This window comes from Carassius gibelio, chromosome B5, assembly GCF_023724105.1.
Source record: "Carassius gibelio isolate Cgi1373 ecotype wild population from Czech Republic chromosome B5, carGib1.2-hapl.c, whole genome shotgun sequence".
NCBI lineage: Eukaryota > Metazoa > Chordata > Actinopteri > Cypriniformes > Cyprinidae > Carassius > Carassius gibelio.
In genome coordinates this window covers 43,498,428-43,507,235 of record NC_068400.1, presented here as the reverse complement: position 1 = coordinate 43,507,235, position 8,808 = coordinate 43,498,428, and positions in this window count along the sequence as shown.

The following is an 8,808-nucleotide window of genomic DNA, read 5'->3' as shown; positions in this document are numbered from 1 at the left end:
TTTCTCTGTCCGTGTTTCTGTCCGTGTCCCTGTCCGTGTCTCTGTCCGTGTCTATGTCCGTTTCTCTGACCGTGTCTATGACCGTTTCTTTGTCCGTGTCTCTGCCCGTGTCCCTGTCTCTGACTGTGTCCCTGTCCGTTTCTCTGACCGTGTCTCTGACCGTGTCTCTGACCGTTTCTCTGTCCGTGTCCCTGTCCGTGTCTCTGACCATGTCCCTGTCCGTTTCTCTGTCCGTGTCTCTGTCCGTGTCTCTGTCCGTGTCTCTGACCATTTCTCTGTCCGTGTCTCTGACCGTGTCTCTGTCCGTGTCCCTGTCCGTGTCTCTGACCGTGTCCCTGTCCATTTCTCTGTCCGTGTATCTGACCGTTTCTTTGTCCGTGTCTCTGACTGTGTCCCTGTCCGTTTCTCTGTCCGTGTCTCTGTCCGTGTCCCTGTCCGTGTCTCTGTCCGTGTCTCTGTCCGTTTCTCTGACCGTGTCTCTGACCGTTTCTCTGTCCGTGTCTCTGACCGTTTCTCTGTCCGTGTCTCTGTCCGTGTCTCTCACCGTTTCTCTGTCCGTGTCTCTGACCGTGTCTCTGTCTGTGTCTCTGACCGTTTCTATGTCCGTGTCTCTGTCCGTGTCTCTGACCGTGTCTCTGTCCGTGTCTCTGACCGTGTCTCTGACCGTTTCTCTGTCCGTGTCTCTGTCCGTGTCTCTGACCGTTTCTCTGTCCGTGTCTCTGACCGTGTCTCTGTCCGTGTCCCTGTCCGTGTCTCTGACCGTGTCCCTGTCAGTTTCTCTGTCCGTGTCTCTGACCGTGTCTCTGACCGTTTCTCTGTCCGTGTCTCTGTCCGTGTCTTTGACTGTGTCCCTGTCCGTTTCTCTGTCCGTGTCTCTGTCCGTGTCCCTGTCCGTGTCTCTGACCGTGTCTCTGACCGTTTCTCTGTCCGTGTCTCTGTCCGTGTCTCTGATCGCTCAGCTCTGGCCTTCAGCTGCTGCCAGAAAACACAGAGCATCCCAACGAACGTGGACATAACACAGTTCATCTAATATTCATCCTCAGCTCACTACAGAGTGCATAATTATAAATATCTGAACAGTGATTATGATATCAAGTTGATTCGGAAAAAAAAAACACATAAAAAATGAATAAGTCCAGAGGAAAAATCTGTTTTGAGCCGAATCCAATGGTTTTATTAGGAAATGCACAGTAGGCCTTTGATATTTTCACCAATGTTCATTCATTGATACCAAATAGAGAAAGAGAGTTTTATTTCATTATTTATAGTGTAATGTATTGTGTTATTATGTGTTTTTAACCGGGTGAACAGAGTTTATTTTCGTGTGAACACCGGTCCAGTTCTTTCATTCGTGGCAGGCACCTGATCTGAGCCGGACAACACTCCACTTCCTGCTGTCCGAGCAATGATTGTTAGAGATGTAACCCGATCAGGAAGTGTGTGTGTGTGTGTGTGTTTGTGCCACAATGGTTCTGTCATTCAGTCTAAGCAGCTGCTGGACGCACTTTCCTTTTCTCTTTCGTTTCATATCTCCTTTTATAGCTGAAATATTTTATATTTATAGCTGATATATATACATTTATAGCTGAAATATTTTACGTAATTGAATGTGTATTTTGATAAATATAGTCCTGTGAATATTTCCAGAAACGAACACAATGTTTTTTTCTGTGGTGTCTGGTGAGTTTGCACAAAACATTCAGAGTTTCCTTCAGATGCAGCTGATGCTGTGGAGTGAGCGCAGTGCTATTAATCGCTCCAGTAATGTATTTGTGCTCTTTCTTGTATCCGGTCACTCATACCAGTGCAACAGGTTAATGATGCACTTTACAAACATCTCATCCTGATATTCATGTGCTCTGATAAAGCTAATGTCTCATGACTGTTAATGGCTGAGCACTCTGGGTGATAACTGATGCTATCGAAAGCGTCCTGATAAACCTCCAGCTTCTGAACGTCTCTGTCTCTAAACGTCACGTCTGGCCGTGGATCAGCTGACAACAGTGTAGAATCATCCCATTAGAGCCAGGGTCCCTCGATCGTCCCCCAACAGCTCTAATTATGTTGTCAGTGGCTCTCAGTTGTGCTTCTCTGACCCTTGATGTGTGTGACAGTATGATCTGCATCTAACCCTGTCCTTGAAAGATCCCACGAGTGAAGTGTCTGCCGTGTTTGTGTTCACATCTTCTATCCTCTAACCTGCTTCTGAAGTGTCCGTGCTGTTATTCCACTCAGTTTATTCACAGTGTTATTAGACTGAAAATAGCTCTGCTATGATCAGCATATTCAACAGGAGGCCAAAGGTCAGTTTCTGGATTTTCTTTTGTAAATTAAAAGCTTTTCTGAGAGGAAAAAGAAGCCAAAGCAATGGCAGCGTAATCAAAGATGGGTTTGAGAATTGAAAGGCGCTTCAGTTGTTGTTGACCCGAGTATGTCTGATACGCTGATTAATAACTCTAGTGGTGCGTGACCATGTTTTGCCCTCCGCTCTTCATATAGTGACGTATTAATGCTTGCACTTGCACAGATTCATCTGAGGTGAATGTCCTCTTGTTGAAAACTCATTACAGTGTTTAGGTCATGCGTGATTTACAAGACAAGTCTCTCTCTCTCTCCTTTCTGCTGGTTTCCGGCCATTCTCTCCTCTGGACTCTATAAATAGTGCTGGTCAGCCTCTCTGGGTCAGATCCACCAGCAGGGCTCGCCTCGCTTTCACCTTTGTGACTAAATACAATGGAAAAACCTGCGGACAGAGATTTCTCACAAGAATTGGCGGAACAGACGACTGCGGACAGGATAAAAATATCTCTCTTTTCACCTACTGTAGCGTGTAAAGAAGATAAAGACTGCAGCTCCGAGCGTGTCATGAATTACTGTCTTTAGAGAGTCAGCACAAATGATTTATCAGTAGATCCCCGCAGGAGCCTTCACTGTTGCCCGTGATGTCTGACATGTTTCAATGAAAACATTTGATGTAGAATTACTCTGAAACTCTCAGATAGTGCTAGTCTATTACACAGAAATGACAAGCAACACATTTAAAACATCAACATTTTAAGTAGTGTAGAGAATCACATGAACTACAGTATATGGACAGCAACTCTACAAAGTAATCTGATTCATGAAGATGATGATGTCTAATGAACTGACCCATGGATGACTCAGTGAAGACATCAAACGTGATGTTTTGTGTTAAAATACACTCGAAGACACATGAGATCTGAGGACTGCAGCACAGACGGAGAATTACACAAAGTATCAAGTGATTTACAAACTACTGACAGGGAAGTGACTTGATGCTTTGTTTGGTGGCTTTGGAGCCGCTGGTTATTATCTGCTTTTATTATATAGAAAAGAGCAGCGTGAACATTGAGAGAAATATCTTATCTTTTGCTTTACACAATAGACAAACTCATTCAGGTTTAAAATGACAAGCGATTTTGACAAGTCATTTTTGAGTGTATCAGTTGCTTTTTGGGGGTGAATTAATAGATTATTTTAGAGCTACATTCTACATTTAATTACCCGCATCCATCTTTTTGGAGTCTATCCCATCTACATGGACATGTGCACACGGTGAAGCTTCTTTATTTTATCTACAGTATTTGTTTCCTTTCATATTTATAAAATAAACAACAACACTTGACCCTCTCTAGCAATTTCTATTATCTTTCTATCCTAGTTACTTGTTTCCTTTTTCCTCTATTATTTTTCCATTCTTTTGACTTGTTTTATTTTTTATTTAAAAATGACCCTCTATTACAGAGACCCGCACATGGCACGCAGGAAAAAATAGCAGGCTAAATTGTGTGCACAATTTACTAATTCGTTCCCTCAATGTACTAAAACGTGCACACGATTAAACAAATCGAGAGAAGGCAATACTAATCCTGTGCACAATTAATTTATTTTTTCTTGCATGTTATTTGCGGGGCTCCGTATCTATCACTAGAGTTCCCTTTTCTTTCATTTTTCTATGCTACCGGTATCTTTGTTTTCCTTTTATTTATAATAATAATAATAATAATAATTAAAAATAACAATAATTGCGCACTTCATTGCTCTTTGTTAGTTTTGATTGCTTCTGTTGTCCTCATTTGTAAGTCTCTTGGGATGAAAGCTTCTGCTGAATGACTAGATGTAAGTGTAAAGGCTGTGAGCTGCTCGTGCAGGTGACGGCTGGTGTCCGAGAGCTGTACTGCTGAGGTTTGAGGCGGTCATTGATTCGGACAGCAGGAGTGCAGTTCATCTAGTGATCACTGCGTGTCTGTCTGTTTTCTGTGTGTTTGTGGTAGATGTGGTGCTGATGTAAACCAGCGCTCGGTGATCTGATTTCAGCCTCTTCATCACTGAGATTGGTTTAAACTGACTAAACTCACCCTAAATATCAGCAATGATGATGTTTCAGACTATAATAGAATGAGCTAGAACTTAATCAGAAATAATAGATAAAAAAGAAAATATGATCAATAAAACAGGGCTAAATAATCATGGATGATGCTGATGAAGTCTAAATATCACACAATTTACATTAATTAGCAGCATCTAATTTATCACTCACTCTCTCTCTCACTCACACACTCACTCACACACACACTCACACACTCACACACTCACACAATCACACACACACACACACACACACACACACACACATGCACACACACACACACACACACACACACACACTCACTCACACACACACTCACACACACACTCACACACACACACACACACACACACTCACACGCACACACACTCACACACACACACTCACACACTCACACACACACACACACACACACACACACACATACACACACTCACACACACACACACACTCACACACACACACACTCACACACTGAGGCAGACAGGCCGGAGCCAGCTCTCCTCGCTCACAGACGGCTGCAGGAAGAGCTCAGCTCTACACAAACGCCTCTGCTTCAGTGTATGGATTTTCTCTCTTTTATGAGCGTCTCGCTGGCCAGAGACTCTAATATGGTCATAAATGTGCTGTACACAAACAGAAATAGATGCTCATCAGTTTACCGCAGCGTCCTGCTCCTCTGCCGCGTCTGCATCCTCTCTTTGCTCTCCAGGAACCCCACGCTTCCCTCTCTGACACACACACATCTTCAGCCTCAGGAAGGGCAGCGCAGGTGATCGGCCTCGAGGAAGCGTGAGATAAGGCTGTCTCCAGCGCTCACACACACCTCCTGTCACCCGTCTGACGCTTATCACCAGCTCCTGCACAACAAACACAATAAACACTCTGCGTGAACACAGTGGAGGACAATTATTACAGTTATTGCTATCTTATGCTGTAGGGTGTCACTAGCAAATATTCCGATTATATTTCCAAACACTCATTTAGCCAATAATTGTAATACTCCAGTGAGACTTATGTTTGAGAACAGCCTGTGATCTGATCATCATCAGTCTGTCTGGAGTCACATGAAGAAACAGAACAAACTGAGACTCAATCCAGAAGAACTGTGTCTCCGAGACGCTTCAAGAAACCTCCTGCAAAGCTCCTGATGAACTCTGCTCAAGTGCACCGAGGACAAAAACTGCTTCAAACACCGAGGATGCTCACACTAAATGTTGATTTCATTTACTTGATAGAACTTGATTAATAATTGACATTATATTTGACAGCATCCTCATTCTACAACATCTCAGAGACAGTTCTTCTGGATTGAGTCTCAGTGTGTTCTGTTTCTTCATGGGACTCCAGACAGACTGATGAGGATCAGATCACATCTCTGTGTGCAGCACAAACACCTCACTGCATTATTACAATTAACTCCTAAATGAATGTTTGGACATGGAAACTGATATTTCCTACTGAAAATACTAGTGTTCTAGTCATTTTGGCCAGCGCTGTGCCTGTGACCCATCAGGATATTCCCACAATGCTATAAGCCTTACATGAGAATCCAGCCGTTGATGAAGCTGAAGTCTCAGATCCTCTTCAGGCCAAATGCACTGCATCAGAGCGGCCGGACTGATAAAGAGCAGAGATAGGCATCGTCTGAAGAGACTGGAGCGATCATAAAGCGTTTATAGCCATCATTAAAGTTTGCCTGTGCAGTGACGGTGTTCAGACTGATTCAGCTCACCTGCACGGGACACCACGGTAATCAAAGCAAACATGCTCCTTTATGAAATATTATACTTAAGAATTAGCAGCCTGTTGATGTGCTGAAAGAAATTCCTGTCATTTCTGTCTGCAGTTTCTGTATATTTCTATATTTAGTAAAATGTGAGCAGAAGAACATTAAGATTTTGACCAGTGACCTTTACCCCCCCCCCCCATCCATGGTTTTAACACCACAGGCATACAGGTGGGACAGTGTTTTTGTTATTATTACTACTATAACTGACTATTATTATTATATATGCTTTTATAAAATAAGATTTAGTTACACATGAATTCTCTCAAATTCAATTAAATATATACCGTATTTGAAACAAAAATACTAATTTTAACAGTACCCAAGATGTTTATTGGCCTACAAAATACAAGCAAATTATATTCATTTCCATAAAGCATCAACAATTTGTCACATTTATTATTGTTTATCCACCTGTGGGATAAAATGTAGTAAGAAATGGCGATTTAAACCATTTTTGTGTATGAGTGAAATCATCACTCTCTCTGAGATGTGATGTGTGGTTCATCACACAGCTGATTCATTTCATTAACACATTGAATTGGTTCATTAATAATGAATCAGAGTGTTCTTGTGTCCAAAACTTCCTAATTCATTGATCTGGTCAAAACTAACCAGACACCCTTGAGTATCGTCCCTGACTGTGAGCTTTAAGATAGACTTCTAATGCAGAAGTGTTATATTAATGACTGTACATGACATCTTTTTTAGGTCAGTTTTAATAATAAACAGCTGTCAGTTATTTGTGAGGTGAATCTCCACTGGTTTCTCATCACTGTTTGGATTTAGCCATTTTAGGTAAAATAACACATTGTTTCAACAAAAGAAAAGTATGTTTACACTGCATTCCTCTTAATATATTAACACATTTAATCTATTTTTACAGTTTGTCATCCACATATTTACACCAATTATTTCTTCCTTCATTTAAAAACTCACTGCAGAGCAAATGTTTCTAACATTCATCATGCAGGTTCAGGAGGAGTTTATTCATCTAATCCCATCATCACATTTCTAAGCAGTGAATGGGAATCTCAGTTCAAGATTGAGCTTTCAGACCAAATCTGAGATGTTTTGCTCTATGAATATATGATAAACTGTGCTCATGAACCCTTTATCTGCCAGTGAGCGACTACAACCTGGACACTACAGCACAGAAAGGACTTCTCAGTGTAATGGATCACATGATTTCTATACATCTGCACACACATGCATCACTGTACACACACTATATAACGATCTGGAATCCATTTGTGCATTTCGCTCCTGAACTGTTTGCTTTCGCTACTTGGCTTTTGCTGTTGGTCTTCTGAGCAGAAAGCATTTTCATTACACACATGACCTCCAACATTCACTTAATCACTCATTTGCTCTAATAGCATTGTGAGCGGACCGCACTTAAGACTGTTATCGGTCAAATCTGCTTAGTGTGCATCGTCTGTAAGAAAGCGGCGAGGAAGATCCTGGTGTATGTGCTGTGGTCTGACACACACTCACAGGTGTCTATTGTGTCCCTTGACCCTGGAGGTGTTCCTCTACTTTCGATTAAGGTCGTGGATTAATGTTGCTGTGCCCTCCAGAGCGACCCCCGCTCAGGAAGAGACGCTAATTTTCCTCTGGCTCTGATTTGGTACGTAATTTATAACGCTTGAGTGATCTGGGCTGTCCCAACTACACTGACCTCGTGGCCTCCTTGACCTTACGACAAAAGCAGGCTTTCCCTTTTACTTCTGAGCGCGGTGGGTTACACGACTGACCCCGCGCTCAAGTTAACCTCTGACCCTTCAGTCTGAGGCCCGTGATTGAACTAAATTTCATTACAGGCTTTCTGTAGATGAATAGAAATACAGTGCGAAACGAAGTCTTTGCAACTTTACAGATCTTCTTCATGCACCAAGAGCCTGTAACACTCCAAAGATAAAGGAACGATTGGAATCGCATCATATGACCCCTTTAATAACAACATGTGCAACAACGCAAGTTTCTACACCAGAAGCGCCACGTCAACTCACAGAGACGTCACACATGGAGCGAGCGAGTGATGGAGATACAAGGGCACTGATAGACCCAGAGAGAACCAGAGCACAATGAGCAGGCAGTGAATGGGGGGCGGGGCCATACTCAGACAGACAAAGAGGGGCCCGGGGCCTGTGGGGGAAACCTGAAGCTCGGCTCTGGTATTCTAAGAGGCCTGAGTGGCTCTGGAGCCAGCTGTCAATCAATAGATGCACACAAACACGCGAAACGGCCACAATAACAGATGAGCGAGAGCTGCGTGTTGAAAACAGTGACAGATTGCTACAAGTGAGCGAGGAACATACTTCATCTTCATCTTCATCAAAGCTCTGATCCTGTTCAGCGCTTGACGACTTGTGCTTGAAAAATGCTCGTTCCACCTCCAGATTCCAGCTGCTGCTCTGAGTGCTGTCTAAATAGAAAAGGGCACAAAGCAGTAACGATGATTACACGAATCAATAGTGCATAACAAAATATTTTATTTAGCAAGAAAGCTAAAATAATTTAGCCCATTTTTTTCAGAGGCATGAAAATTTCCAAATGATGTGTCATTAGTAACCCTTTGAAATAATCGATCATTAATATTTGAATTTCTTTTGGGAAAAGGGTTTTA